Source organism: Sebastes umbrosus, chromosome 3 (genome assembly GCF_015220745.1).
Source record: "Sebastes umbrosus isolate fSebUmb1 chromosome 3, fSebUmb1.pri, whole genome shotgun sequence".
NCBI lineage: Eukaryota > Metazoa > Chordata > Actinopteri > Perciformes > Sebastidae > Sebastes > Sebastes umbrosus.
Window position 1 is genome coordinate 2487423 of NC_051271.1, and position 14658 is coordinate 2502080.

Genomic DNA, 14658 nt, shown 5'->3' on the forward strand with positions numbered 1-14658 from the left:
GTGTAGCCTCTTTCTCCTTTTTTTCTCCACACTGTGCTCCATCTACTCCCACCTCCAGTGCTTCAACTACTCTTTATTTACCTCATCTTCTTCTCTTTTCTCCTTCCCACATTTTGCCATCCGTTCATCTTTGTTTTCAACAATCATTTGCTGTTTTTATAATCATTTCTCCTCGCTTTGCCTCTATCCCTCTACCCTCTTTCCTCCTCTTCTTTTCATCCCTTTTTTCAACATACTGTAGCTGTTATTCCTTCCCCCCACCTTCCACCTCCTCCTTTCCTTACAGCATATGGCCCAAGGTCTCCGAGCCGGCTCCCTCTGGACGGCGAGTCGTGCCAGTCGTGTTCTGGACGGAAGCTATAGGAGTGGAAGAAAAAAATGAAGGGAGGCGAGCAGAAGGGAGGGGTTCAGTCACGACTGGAGAGGGGATGGGGCGAAGAAGAGGGTGGGAGGGATGGAGGGAGAGGATGGGATTGGAGGTGGAGGCTTATTGATGGAGGTTGTTAGAAAAGGAGAGGTGGAGGGAGAGGTAAAGGAGAGGTGGAGGGAGAGGTAAAGGAGAGGTGGTATAGAACAGACTGGAGTTATGAAGTGGTGGAAAAGAAAGGCGAGGACACAGAGTGAGACGAGATGGAAGAAAGACGTATGTGAAGTAAGAAGCAGAGATGAAAGGAGTAAAGTGAGTATGAATAGGTGATATAATGGGGGTGGATAGGTTGAACTGGACGTATTACAGACAAATACGCACTGCTTTCAATTGTCTCGCTGGGTATCGATCCGCCCATCAGCGATGGTTTCACTGGGTCGCTGGTTCCCATTACTCTAACAGATCTCATCAACATCTGTACAAACCGGTCCTTACATCTCGCTCGTATACGCTGCCCTCGTCCTCACCCTCGCTCAATCACACGCTCAGGTTTAGAGACAAATTACTCATCCACAGTCTACACGCAGGCCCTATTAACCCGGGGGGGGGGGCTGCTCCGCTCGCAAGGCGTGGGATGATTTGTGTCATCATCTTACACAGAGCCTGGTAGAAACATCCAGCACACTGCTGAATTTTTTTATTTGACACGGTTTGAATCATCCTCAAACCAAAGTCATCTACTTACCAACTCCTGTTTTCTTTCTTTTTTTCCATACACAATATGAGTGACAATGTGTACAATGTGGCGTTTTAGCTCCATCTGTGTTTGCTACCGCGCCAGATAATGTTTAAAGAGGCTCAATCTAAAAGGGATCCAGACTCAGGCCCAAAATAGACCCAAGGATATTCATCCAAAATCATAAGAGAGACAACACGAACATTGGGAACAGCAGGATGTGTCACCAGTTAACGAGCAGCCGCGGTTGAAAAGAGACAACATGTCATTTCCTGCACTTCACAATTCACAATTCACATTCTGCCTGTATTGCCTCAAAAATGATGCACGATGTGATCTGCGCTCAAGGTGAGTCTGCATACAGATCTGTATTACTTTTTATCCTACAATAGAATTGGAAAACCTCTGGGTTCGTCTTGGTTACTAGAAACCTAAAGGACCACGGAGACGAATAACATGCAAGGCCGTGGTTACACGCCAGATCACAACACAGCTGTGTCAGCATATGTGTGTCCACACTACTCTTGACACTTCAATGCATCCTGTCTGATCGGATAGTCATCGGATATATTTCATGGTGAAAGAAGCGGCTGTAAAACGGTGGATAAACACATTTCAATTCCTATAATAAATTCTTCATAATAAAAGTCACCCGTTATTTTTGCTGCTTACTCCGCCTGCCTGTAGTATTAGACTTGTTTTTTTTTGTAGAATAGCTGCGAACAAAGCTCCGCTGATTTGGTGATCAATACATTTTTCCTACAAATTCTTCACAATAAAAATCTTTTTATCATTTTATTTTGAAGCAGCAAAATCAGGAAATGTTGAGTTTTCATCAGCAGTAGCTCAACACGACTCAGACAGCGAGTCTCAGCTGTGCTCCAGCCCCCTGGTTTTCCTCCTCTGTGTGTGGAGGGGAAGATGATGCGAGACCTATATACATAGGATGGATTTTACGGATTGTGCCCACATGCTGAGATCCGAACTCGATGTGAGCCAGGCCACCTTCGGCATGTCGTCTGGCTGACTGGATCCAAAATCGAGGAAGATCCGATGTCGGAGCGTACAGACCTGACGGTTAATGCGTCGGATGCGGAAAGTTGCATTGAAAAGACAAGTGTAACCACGGCCTAACGGTACGTGTCCACAGGCTCCGTGCTTTCCACGCCCCCCATTCATTGTCTATGTAAGCAGCCGCGCAATGCATTCTGGTAGCGTGGCGTCGCGATTCAAGAGACTAGGCGTCACGACGGCCGCTCCTCATTTGCATAAAGTTGAGGGCTCGTCTACTTTATGCAAATCACAGGCGTCCGACGCGACTCGCCGCCTCTCCAAACTCCCGAGGATCTTTTAAAATAAACGTTGTCGATCCAAAATAAAGACAGATTCATCAACTGCGTGGATTATTTCTCGCCTCAAATGTTCTCAGAAACACATTTCAGTGAACTATTTACGTGAAATAAGAGAAGAAAGTTTCCAAACGAGCCTCCATACTGGTTCCGGTTTGAAAGCTGGGAGCAGCAGCCAACGGCGGGAAAGCGTTCGTCCAATCAGGAGCCGAGTGCCTTGTTTCTAGGGACAGCACAAGCATCCAATGTTGGGAAACGTTGCGTCCCCTCGCGATAAAAAACGCCCTTGTGGACACGTACCATTAGTGGTGCCTTCTCTAAAGCACTTTGTGTTTTAGCAAAGTGAATCGAGTATTCTACTCTATACAACCTATACTCCGTTTTCTCTTGTAACTTCACAGAATCTCTTGTGACTTCACTGGCTCGCTGTCACTGGTCACTAAAGCTTTGCTACCATTAATTACAGAGCGTTTATGGGGCCAAGGTGTTGGTTGCTGATCCACGCAGTGACAGATGGTGGCAGGTTAAAGAGTCCGTTTGCATCTTGCAGCAGCCAGCTCACCTTTTTTTTTTATAGACTTTCCATCTGAAAATGGCTGCCATTACACCGTGCAGTGTGTGGGCCAATTCACCCAAAGTGCCAAAGACATCTGTTCCTTCGAAGGAACACATATTGCTGCTGTCCTAGGAAAACCACCTAGCTGCTGCAAGGTTTTGGGTGGCAGAGTTAAGATGTGGGAGTGTAGCTGGTGTGGTTGGCCATGAAAATCTGGCTGGTGTCTCTGGGAACACTAAGATGCCCTTAAGCAAGGCAGTGGACCTACTCCAATAAAAGCTGCTCAATAAAGACTATGTTTACACAGAGCAGTATATGAGTTCTGGTCCTGTACTAGCAAACACAGTATTAATATTGGCAGGATTGGTGGTGATAGATATAGGTTAGATAGGTTAGATACATTGGTAAATAATCACTGTTTCAGAGCACTGATGGTCCTAAAGATATCAATCCTCCATTCACAGATGCTGCACAAAGTGTCTCATTAACAGTGTAGCTTTCTGTTAACATAAGCAAGTCTTATTGCTGATGAGCTGCTCTGGGTTTTATTGGTCACCTATTGTTAAGTTTATGTGTCTATTAGTCAGCCCGGTGAAACCTGGTGGTTGTCGTTGACCTTTGACCTGCCTGTGAATGGCTTTCCAATGGCTCCAATCGATGTGAACCAACAAACCGATGGTACACCATTCACGGTCTGATAAATCTTCATAACCATTGTTTTGACTTCATATGCTATAGTGGACCTCAGTCTCAGTATCTATCCTACAATCTTAGCTGCCTTTCATTTAGTTCACTTGGGACACTTGGTGTAAATCAGCCTCTGATTAGATGCAAACCAGCCGGTTTCTGGGTCCCAAAGTCCAAGATGAACATCATCATCAGAGTTATGAGGGTGAGAGTAAATGAAGGAGACCCACAGTGTTCTTTTAAACCTTCAAACGTCTTACGCTTAATCCTACAAGCCATAAAACTATTTTTTTCTAAATTAGAAATCTTTTCTTTATGTTAGAGTTAGTTTTTAATCTCCAATAAAACCCCAAACAATCCTACGTCTTAGCTCTGCATAACTTGGAGAAATGATGGTCTCTCTGAAGCCCGATCTCGCCCCTCAACGTTACTGTTCATTTGTAATGTTCAGTGATGCTGGAAATAGTGTTCCCTTTATGCCGTCACAGACCTGCAGTTATTGTTTGTTTATCTACGATCCTTAACCAAATGTTCTAGTTGCCTAACCTTAGTTTCGTTAACTATAGTTTATGTGTCATAACCATCTTTCCCTAATCCTTTTAAACAAGTCTGGGGTTTAGTAAAATCACTCACTTTCAAAGGTAATAGAACTAACCTGTCAACTTCTTGAATAACTGACCTTAAAAACGTTTTTTATCCTCAAATTCAACCTGGAGACATATTCAGTGAAGCTGTTTTTTTCCGTCTTCAATTCATTCCCCTCTTTCAATTAAGAGATGTACAAATATGAGAAAGAGGAAAACAGGAGAGAGACGAAGAGGAAGAAGATTGAGGCACAGATCAAGAGAGGAAAATAACAAAGCTGTTTACTTGCGTGCTTGGTATTGCATCTATTTATGATTCAAACATAAATGAGCTTAATGCTTCTAAAATTGAATCAAAATGAGATCAAGAGAGGCAGGAAGACAGATGGTATGAAATAGAAACAAGAGAAGGAAAAGGACTGAGGTGATCTGATCAGACACTGAGACAACAAAGGATGGACCCAACAAACACCAGACTTTTAACCAGGAGACCCGTTTTCGAGACCGTTGTTGGCCGGTGTTTTGTTTTGTAAGTTCTGTTCATGACGTTTGTCGACCTGCGGTTGTGTTTTTTGATTGTTTCCGTACATGTTTTTTTAGTTAGGGTAAGGGAAAACGTCATGGTTGGGCTTAAAATAAGTAAGTAAACTAAGTGGTTTTCTTGCCTGAACCTAAAACTGCAGATGTTTGCCTGACGTACAATGAAACACGAAAAGGCTAAAATATGTACTCACGACACGCAGAATGTAATGTGATGTCGTGGTATTTATACACCTTCCCTTGAGACCGGGTTGGATTAAAGGCAGGGTGGACGATGTTCTCCAGTATACACTATTTGTTATATTGGTGGAAATGGTCTTTACGCCCCAACAGCGATCCATTACTGATGAGCTCTGAAAAAGGACCGGAAAAGAGCCGTCATCTGTAGCTGCTGTAATCCTGTAAAAACGTCTACCAATCACTGCCTTGCGGTCTGCTTGGAAAGAACCAATCAGATGCCTCCCTGCCTCCCTGCCTCCCTGCCTCCCTGCTCGTACTCTACCCTTGGCGTGAACCAGCCTGAACTCAAAGCGCCTCAGCCCTGCAGCAGCACTGCCGCGGTTACTTGTCATGAGGTAGCGTTGTTGAGTTGAGGTCCTCTCTCTGCTCTGTGTCTATGAAGTAGTTACGATGCGGTGGTGCTCGTGCATGTGTGTGAGGGGGGGGGGGCGTTGCCTTGGAAGATGGGTTTAGACGGAGCTGCTGAAGCGATGCTACTTTCAAATTAGGCTAGCTCTCCGACATCGTCCACCCTATCTTTAACATAGGCTCTTGTCCTGCTACGTCAGTACAGCACAACTGAATTAATTCCGGTGCGCATTGAAACACTGACAGTTAATGCTGAAGACAGATCTACCACACACACATAAAAGCACAGCCATGCAGGTTAAAATTATACTTAAAAAATGAGAAACACTTCATTATTTCCTTATTTTAATCAGTTGTGTACCTCAGCAGTACCTTGAATCAAACATTTACTTCAATAGAGCAAACAGGATGGAGTCAAATTGACTTGATAGAAAGAGGCAGTCAGAGAAACAGAGGCAGAGAGAGAGAAAGAGAGATGGAGGAAAAGGCAGAGTGAGGAAAAAACAAGATGGTGTGAAGGGGAGACAGGTGGAGAAATGGTAAATTGGCGAGAAACGTAGAAATATGAGGAGAAAAGTGATAAAAGCTGAGCGGGAAAAATGTTTTAATGAGTGGGAGACACTGAGAGACACATGAGAGAGATGGCAGAGGTATAGGTGGAGAGAAAGCTGCTCTGTCAGATATGATCAAAAGAGTCTTTATGTGAAGGGTTTGAAGTGAGAGTCACGCAGCGAGACACAACATTCCTCACAGCAAAGGGAGAGAGCAAAATGGAGGGAACAAGAAAAATCAGTAAAACACAATTTGAAGAGTTGCTGCTCGCTCGGCCTGCCTCTCTGATTGTCACCCTCTAATCTCCGTCAACCATCTCAATTGCTTTCTGTTTTCCGATGTCTCCTTTTTAGTCTCTCTGGCTCTCTCTCCCTGTCACCATCTTCCTCCATCTCGGTCTCTGAAGATTTGTTTTTTTTATTCTATCTGAAGCCAACCAACCTGCTCTGCTTCACTCCGCTCTGCTCTACGGGGGCATAAAAATTAATTCCAACTCCCATTAGAAAAACAAGCTTTTGGATGGTAATCAAGATAAATCCGGGCCGGGCGACGCTATCAGCGGAGGATCTTGATTGTTCACCGAACACTTAGGAGCCAGGAGAGTGTTTGAAAATAGAGACGAGGCGCTCCCAAACTTCTTATCTTGTTTCTGTGTGAAAAGTGGAAGGAAGCATCCACCTGTGACGGTAGTTGGGGATTACAGGGACAGAATCCTAATGGGACAAATTACACAGACGAGTGATAAGAAGGCATACTGATACTGGAGCGCTCCGAGTCATGTCGAATTCATAAAAAAAGAGCCCGACAGTAAAGTTTTGATCACAGTTTGTGTTGTTCGGTCCTTAACAGAGTGGAGAAGTTTCCTTTTGTTGTTTGGTTATGTTCCTGTTTCCCAACGGCAAGTGGCTGTTTGAACAGGCAGTCTTCAGTAGCTTACACTAACGGCGTTTTACTACTACTACAAAAAAAACCACTAACACCCACTAACATCTGGCTTTTGTCTTCAATAGGAAAGGTTACAATTATTCATTCATTCATTGTGAAACGTTTGGTTAGGCTTAGAAAACAAAACTACTTGGTTAAGGTAAGAAAAAAGATCATGGTTTGTGTTCAAATAATAATGTAAGAACATAACGTAACGTAAAAACTGTATAACGCAACAAAACCATTACAATACGTTTAGGAAAGAACTACTGAAGAACTACTACTAAGAACTGACGCACTAGACATGATTAGCATAGCGAATGTCGCCTTGTGTTTGTTGGAACCATCCACCTCATCTCCCGCCCGCCTGGCGTGTCTCTTTTAGTTTTTTAAACTACGTCACTTGTTCTGATTGAATGCAAAAATGTCATCATTCAACGTATCTCTGGTTTTCTCCTTCCCTTTTCTTCTTGCTACTCAAGCCGTCAATTCATGTTGGCACAAACAGCGTAAGTCGTTTCACGTGTAGAATTTAGATCGATGGAGTGAAAACTCTGCCCACACAGTCCCTGCACTGCACAGCCATTAACACTAAGCCTGTAAACAAAGGTCACATGGATTCACAAGTCACTCATTTATTGGACAGAGGTTTGTTAACCTGTCATCCTGCCTGCTTTGACATTTCCACAGTGAGGGGGGAGTCAAACTCAATCTGATTCCATTTCTCGTAACTCGAGCTATAAGCATGATTGACTTACAAGCACGGGGGGGGAGAGGGTTTGGTAGATGGGAATCAGCAGCAGTCTACATTTTGGTTTACCCTCAGTTGACTTTGCTGTTTTAAGGCTTTCCGAGCATGAAGAATTGCTTGTTATCTGATGTCAGCATTCATTTCCTTTTATTCAGAAAACCTTGTCTTTTGCATCTCTGTGTTTTATTTGATAAGAAACATGAACAGAGTCTGCGGCGCTGTTTTTGAGACGTTGTCCTCATTGGCCCAGATGAATAAAAGGATAAAGGCATAAGAATGAGACGAAACCTGAAACATTTTGTAATGGTTAAGTGGACCTGAAGCAGTCCTGTTTATAGAAAGTTTTCAATCAGCTCGATAACACTTTGTCGTAAACTAAATTTGTGCGATCCCCATATATGTAGGAGCTGCCCAGGGCAACCATAGCGTTCTATCATTTGCTAATGAGCAGGACCACTGGAGTTGAGGAAAGGGAAGACGGATTGTTATTCCTTTCTTTATACTGCCTTAAAGTTGGCCAGCTGGTATCTAACCTGTGGGCAGCTGGGCACTGGCCCAAAGTACAGTAATAAAGATGCTCAATTTATCAACTCGTACTCGTCTTTGTTATTCCAAATAAACTGCTGTTGTTGCTTGCATAAGCATTACATATATAATGTCCTGTGCAGCAGTGGACTGAAACCTCTCTTCTTGTTTTGATCAAAACTCGGTATTAATATGAAGTGGCAAAATGGATACTTGTATGCAAATCTTTCAGAGCATTAATACCATTTGGGTAATTGGGTTGTTTTGTAAGCAGAAAGTTGGACCATGACTGATGGGAGTTTTAGAACTTGTAGTCTTAAACCCATTTCTCTGGCCGGCCTTTTCAGCTGCCTCCTCGGATAACCCCAACAGAGGACGGCTGACATTCAACCATCCATCTTCCCTCTGTACGTCTGCAGTCCTCCTCCCTTCCAATCTATAAAGAAGGCACAAAACGTGTATCATTGTGCAAAAAATGTGAACATAAAGTCTTGAAGTCAAACTTAGTTCTTAGTTTTGTGATTAATGCGCAGGCCACTCTTATGTGGACAGTGTCTTGAGTATTTATGTCCAAACTCAGGACCCATTCATTCAGCGCTGCCTGTAATCTATTTCAACTCCCACCTCACCAACTATTACTCTCTCCTTTTTTGCTGCAGGTGCTCATTACTTGCTCTGTTGGTGGACAGCCCACGTGTTGCCAAATGCTGTGTGCCCAGGTGCATGTGTGCACACAGGTAAGCTTACACACACACACACATATTCATGCAGTCAAGTCTCACGGCAAAGTGTGTAATGGACCACCGGAGGAAAGTGTGTCAGTGTCACGTTTTGTGTCTCCACGATGTGAATATTACACGGCTGCATGAAGGTGCAGTGTTGTGTAGTGACGGAAGTCCAACTTCAGAGCTAGTTAAAGTCAGGGTTGACGATGTTCTCCAGTAGACACTATTTGTTATATTGGTTGAAATGGTCTTTACACCCCGACAGCGATCCATTACTGATGAGCTCTGAAAAAGGACCGGAAAAGAGCCGTCATCTGTAGCTGCTGTAATCCTGTAAAAACGTCTACCAATCACTGCCTCACGGTCCGCTTGGAAAGAACCAATCAGATGCCTCCCTGCTCGTACTCTACCCTTGACGTGCACCAGACTGAACTCAAAGCGCCTCAGCCCTGCAGTAGCACTGCCGCGGTTACTTGTCATGAGGTAGCGTTGAGTTGAGGTCCTCTCTCCGCTCTGTGTCTGTGAAGTAGTTACGATGTGGCGGTGCTCGTGCATGTGTGTGTGTGTGTGTGTGGGGGGGGCGGGAGGGGGGGATGTTGCCTTGGAAGGAGCCCCGAGGGGAGGTGTTGGGGTTTAGACGGAGCTCTTGAGGCGATGCTACTTTCAAATTATGCTAGCTTTCCAACATCGTCGACCCTATCTTTAAGTAATATATAAAGTGAGAACAACCACTTATGGTGGGTGAGGTGGATGGGTCCAACAAACATAGGACTATCAAACAGGGAAACCGTGTTTGAGACTGATTTGCAAGTTATATTAGTGATGTTTGTCACGTGTTTTGTAGTGACAGTTGTCACGTTTTCCATACTGACGTTATGTTGTTTCCGTATGTGTTTTACTTTATTTTAAGCCCGACCATGACGTTTTCCCTTAATCTAACTAAGTATTATCCTAAATCTGTGACTTTGTCGCGCCCTTCTCGTACTGCGCGTTAATACAGGCGTGTAATATTCACGCTCTGCGAGGCAAAACGTGACACTGACATGCTGACCTCTAGTGGACAGGTTGGTCTATTACACGCTTTGTCGTGATATAGGGTTGGTTCATGCCTGCAGACTGTCTTGGTTGTAGATTCCTTGCTTCTATGTGTTTTTGTCCCCTTTTCTTGATAAAGACGTTACTCAGCCTGGTCTCCTAAAACTTCCCCTCACAATGAAACTGCATTGTCAATTATGTTTCGAGGGAAACATATTTTCTTAGTATGTCCACATAAGGAGGAGGTCGGGGTGGATTGGTTGGTCAATACAGGACCCAGCAGACAGCTGTTCATGTCCCGTGTGAAACCAAATATCAATGTTGACTAACTTTAATTTATGTTCGTAGCTAACAAACATATTTATTTGAATGAAATGATGATGTTTCACTAAACCTAACCGAGTCATTTTGTTGCATTTTTCTTTTGTTTTGTTGTTAACTATGTGTTTAAAACTTTGACTTTAATCTGGGAGAAAACATGTTTCCTCTAAACGTAAGTGAGAATGCAGTTTAGTTGTACGGGAATGTAATTTTGTAGGAGACAGGGTCGGACACTGGAACTTTGCGATCAAAGCAAAGAATGAATTTAAAATGAATACTCTAAAGTTGGCCTGCTTACTGGCTCTGTAATTAAACCACTAATTGTGAGAGCTTCTGCTGAATTCAGTTTAGTCGAAGAGGATGCGGGTATAAAAGAGGCATTAGGTCAACTTTTGGCAGCCAATTTTGCAACCACAGCAACTTTCTTTCTTCAGTGGTCATTCCGAGGTAAAGTGGCCTGTAACTGACATAAACAATACTGTCACATTTTTACATCGGAGACATTAAGTAAGCTATCTAATTAGCCTGAGCTGAGTCCTTAATATGCAGGGTCTGATCCATATATGGAGGCTACGCCAAGCCCGGGTCGTGATCGTGGTTGGAGCTGCAATTGTCGGATGCCACAAGCATTAGATGCTTTGTTGGGAGAAAATCTAATTCAGAAGGCAAACAATACACAACTCCTAATAAATGGGGAATTCTTCTTCCAAAAACAGAGTCAACAACGGGGTTTGAAAGTCAAATATTTAACCAGCTGGCAAGGTAATCACTGATTCCTGGAATTAATCAACAAACCCATCAAACCCCCCACAGATAAAGAATGAGCTTTGTGCTGTGGGGGAGGAACAATCTTGTTAAAGTGGGATTTGGGAAGTGAGGTGTATAATTATCCAAAGCAAATTTGGTGATACTTCAGAGCATCATCAGCCGTTAGTCTGTTTGACGAAGGCCACTTTACAACAGCCTTCCATGTACCAAACCAAATAAGATCATTACACTACGCTTTTGACAATACACTTCCATCACCGTATTAATGCACAGGATTACCGGCTCGAGCCCCGGGGCACGATGACGTAAACGCTTGGGGGACAAAAATACAAATAAAATTCACAGGGAGAAGTGCTACGGGACATGCAACAGGATTCTCTGTGCTTTAAGATGGAGACAGGATTGATAAAACATCGATGAAGTTGTAGCCACGGGGCCCATGGTACTTTACTGCAGCCTTGCACACTTCCATGGATGTGCAGTATTACTGCAAACTTTTTTTTTTAGTTTGTAAGAATAACTTTTTTTTGGGCTTGAAAAAAATCTTTGTTTCTATCATCTTCAAAGCTAAACTATAGTTGTGTAAAGATCATGAAACTTACCTTGTGCAATGTAACGTTACGTTGGAAATGGTTCAGCGGAACTAATGTTAAGCTCGGTCAATAACGTCACGGTTATACTGAGCAACTCGGTTGGGCTAACGCTTGGATTGCAACGAACACACAAACTCTGGGTGGAGGTAACCCGCAATTTGGCAGTGCCTATTCACTGAAGTTAGTTGTGTGAAACGGGAGAAATGTAAAAAATAGGTTTCAGGTCACTATGTGTATAAAGCTAGAGTATAAAGCAAACCATTCCAGAGCTGGTGTAAACAGGACCGCTGTATTGATTAAAATAGAAGATTCACATGAAACAGACCAGCTAAAAGGCTAAAGTGGCTTAATGCAATGAGTGAGGTTTTTGGTGTAGTTTTAATGGGGTTGTTCCTGGCCCTTGCTACTTTGGAGACTCGTGGGTTCCCCGGTACATCACTCATCCATCCGTTCTTTCCTCCAGCCAATTTGTAGCTTTTCTTACCCCCTCACTCTTCTCTGTTCAATTCTCTTGATCCACCTTCCTCCATCGCTGACATGCCCTCTCTACACTCCATCCCCAAATCCATTTTTTTAAGACCATCGCTCTGCCTCTCCCACGCACTCTCTTAACTGTCTCCTCCTGTTTTCTAACTTGTTTTCTCTCTCTCTCTCTCTCTCTCTCTTCCTGCTGTTCTTTCTTTTGTAGTTTTGCCGTTCTCTCCCCCTGTCTGTGTCTCTTGCCCTCTCCATAACTTTTAAAGTGTACATGCGTCCAACAGGACTCCTTGGCTAATGAAGCGGTGGGGGCCGCCTTAATGACGGCGGCTGACAAAAGAGAAGCAGAGGAGAATAAAAACATGAGGAAACAACATGGAGCAGTAGGTAGGGAAATGGAATAGAGCAAGGCCAGTTTGATGAGAGGAAATCAATGGAACAACAAAGTAATAGAAAGAGACGTCTGTTTTTACATCAATGGAATGAGGTACTGTTAATGGAAATGGGCTTCTGAGGCTTTTTGTTTTAAAATGATGATTCATGATAATTTCAGTGTGTATTGTAGGGATGTCCTTTTGCCCCCAAATCCTTATCCGAGTATTTTACAATACCAAGTCTGATCCAATTTGTCTTCATAATAGAGCTCTACTGTGCCAGGCTGGTCTCATACACCGCTCGTACCTACGAAAAGAGATGCACTGTAATTCGTGTATATCCCAAGAAATCAATATGTGTGTAATTCATGTAATCGTGAACCAGGGAATATAAAGAGTAGCAAACGCTGCATGGGGAGGAGGTCGGGTGGATGGGTGGATCAAAAAATACCAGACTTACGCCCAGGCGTTCATGCCCCGTGTGAAACCAGAAGTCAACGTTGATGCATTTGTCACGTAACTGACGTACTTAAGTAACGCCTCTTCTGGAGTTATTCAACCCAAACCACAATCTGTTCCTAAACCCAAATAAGTAGTGGAGACAGAAGTTTATTTTGAAAAGACTATATGCATGTAATGAGTGTAAATTGACACGCGTTGCTGGACATTCGTAGGAAAATGAATGAAAAAGAAAGAAATAACTTTTTCATAACATATAAAACGGTTATATGAGAACACGTTGACAGTACACACTCAAATTAGTGAAGAAAAATGACAGATATTTGACGGATAAAACATGTTCTGCATGAAGAAAATACAGCCTGCATCATTTTATAAACAGCTGTTTCCTTTGGACAAACAATAAGACAAGATCCTGCTCACTGAGGGTTACAATTTCTTGTTACATCTTCCAAAAACCAAGATTACATACAGGACAACTCTAGTAATTCATTTAAAATGAGCAAAAAGTCTTTGTGAAATTCTTTTAACAAAATCCCTGGGAGGGATTGCTGGACACAGAGGAGGAAGAGAAGACGGGGGGAAGATGACCAGCCGGGTCTCTGTTGTGTAGCTTGGGGAATCAAAGCAATTGAGGGGAGGAAATGAGCAGCTGTGACTGGGACTGACACTTTCCAAACGTACAGGGGAAATGGAAAAATGGATTGACGGAAGATGGGGAAAGATGGATGAGAGGGAAGAGATGGGCAGTTAAAAAGCTGACAGACACTTAATGAAAGCAGCCTTTCTCATGGAAAGAAAGAGAAAGTGTGACTGCATCATTAAAAATGAAATAGACAAAATGTTAATGAGCCAATCAATTACCATTTTATTTCAACCTACAATACTGTATATCAGCTGGTTTCATCTCTAACAATGTTGAACTCCAGAGCGCTGCTTAGCAGGGCATCACAGCAGTCTCTGCTAAAGAAAGAACAGAGTTTGTCGCCAAAACTCATTTTCATGAAGAGAATTACAGGCAAAGGAATTAGCTGTGAAGATTTATAGCTGAAGTACAGTTTAACAATGCAGCTTCTACTTTGTTGTATTAATTATACAGCCGTCCAATAAAAAAGCCAAGTTGTACAAAATGACTTTTACCACGGAATGGTTTTAGCCAGTTTTAACATTAAAGCATTACGTACTTTGCTGCCAATTACTGAATTTGCTCTCCAAGACTATAAAAGCTACTAAAAGAGAGTTCTCATCAGATAAACATACAGTAGCTTGATTTCTCAACTGCCCATTAGAGAGAACAGGAAGTAGAAGTCACAAATTCAACTCCTGCAAAACACAATAATCCATCCCTGTCGAAGTGTCCTTGAGCAGATACCTCAAACAATCAAATAAACATGTAATATACTGACTGAAAGACTATAAACCTGCAGTTACACTGGGATAAGATTGGTTTACCAGCTGCTACAACCTGGTGATAAAAAGACTGAAGAGTAACGTGGCAGCTGGAGATGGAGGGAGGAAAAAAGAGGAAAATGAGTGAGAGAAGACGAGCGAGGGGGTGGACTGTCTTTCCTGTCCTCCCTCTCATTGTATAGTCAGTAACGTCTGAACCAAACAGAGGAGAGAAGGAAGGACGTGATGGAGATTAGGAGAGGAGAAGATAAAGGAGATGCAACAAAAAGAGGGTGCGAGAGGAGAGACAGTGGAGAAAAGTCAAGAAAGAGCAGAGCCGTGACAGATTTGTGGCCCC

General features: G+C 43.1%; 1 protein-coding gene and 1 long non-coding RNA gene across 2 annotated transcripts in view; both read left to right on the forward strand.

The window, feature by feature from the left end:
* The window catches only part of LOC119485151 (protein phosphatase 1 regulatory subunit 29-like), a 261463-nt gene that overhangs the window by 134254 nt on the left and 112551 nt on the right, over positions 1-14658 (forward strand). The window contains 1 exon segment of the mRNA XM_037764504.1: positions 8819-8896. The gene's annotated coding sequence lies outside the window, so the exon portion shown is untranslated.
* Positions 1-14658, forward strand: part of LOC119485161 — a 569585-nt gene that overhangs the window by 111837 nt on the left and 443090 nt on the right. The window contains exon 2 of the long non-coding RNA XR_005206201.1: positions 11818-11824. This is a non-coding gene — a long non-coding RNA (uncharacterized LOC119485161). The remainder of the gene's footprint in view (positions 1-11817; positions 11825-14658) is intronic.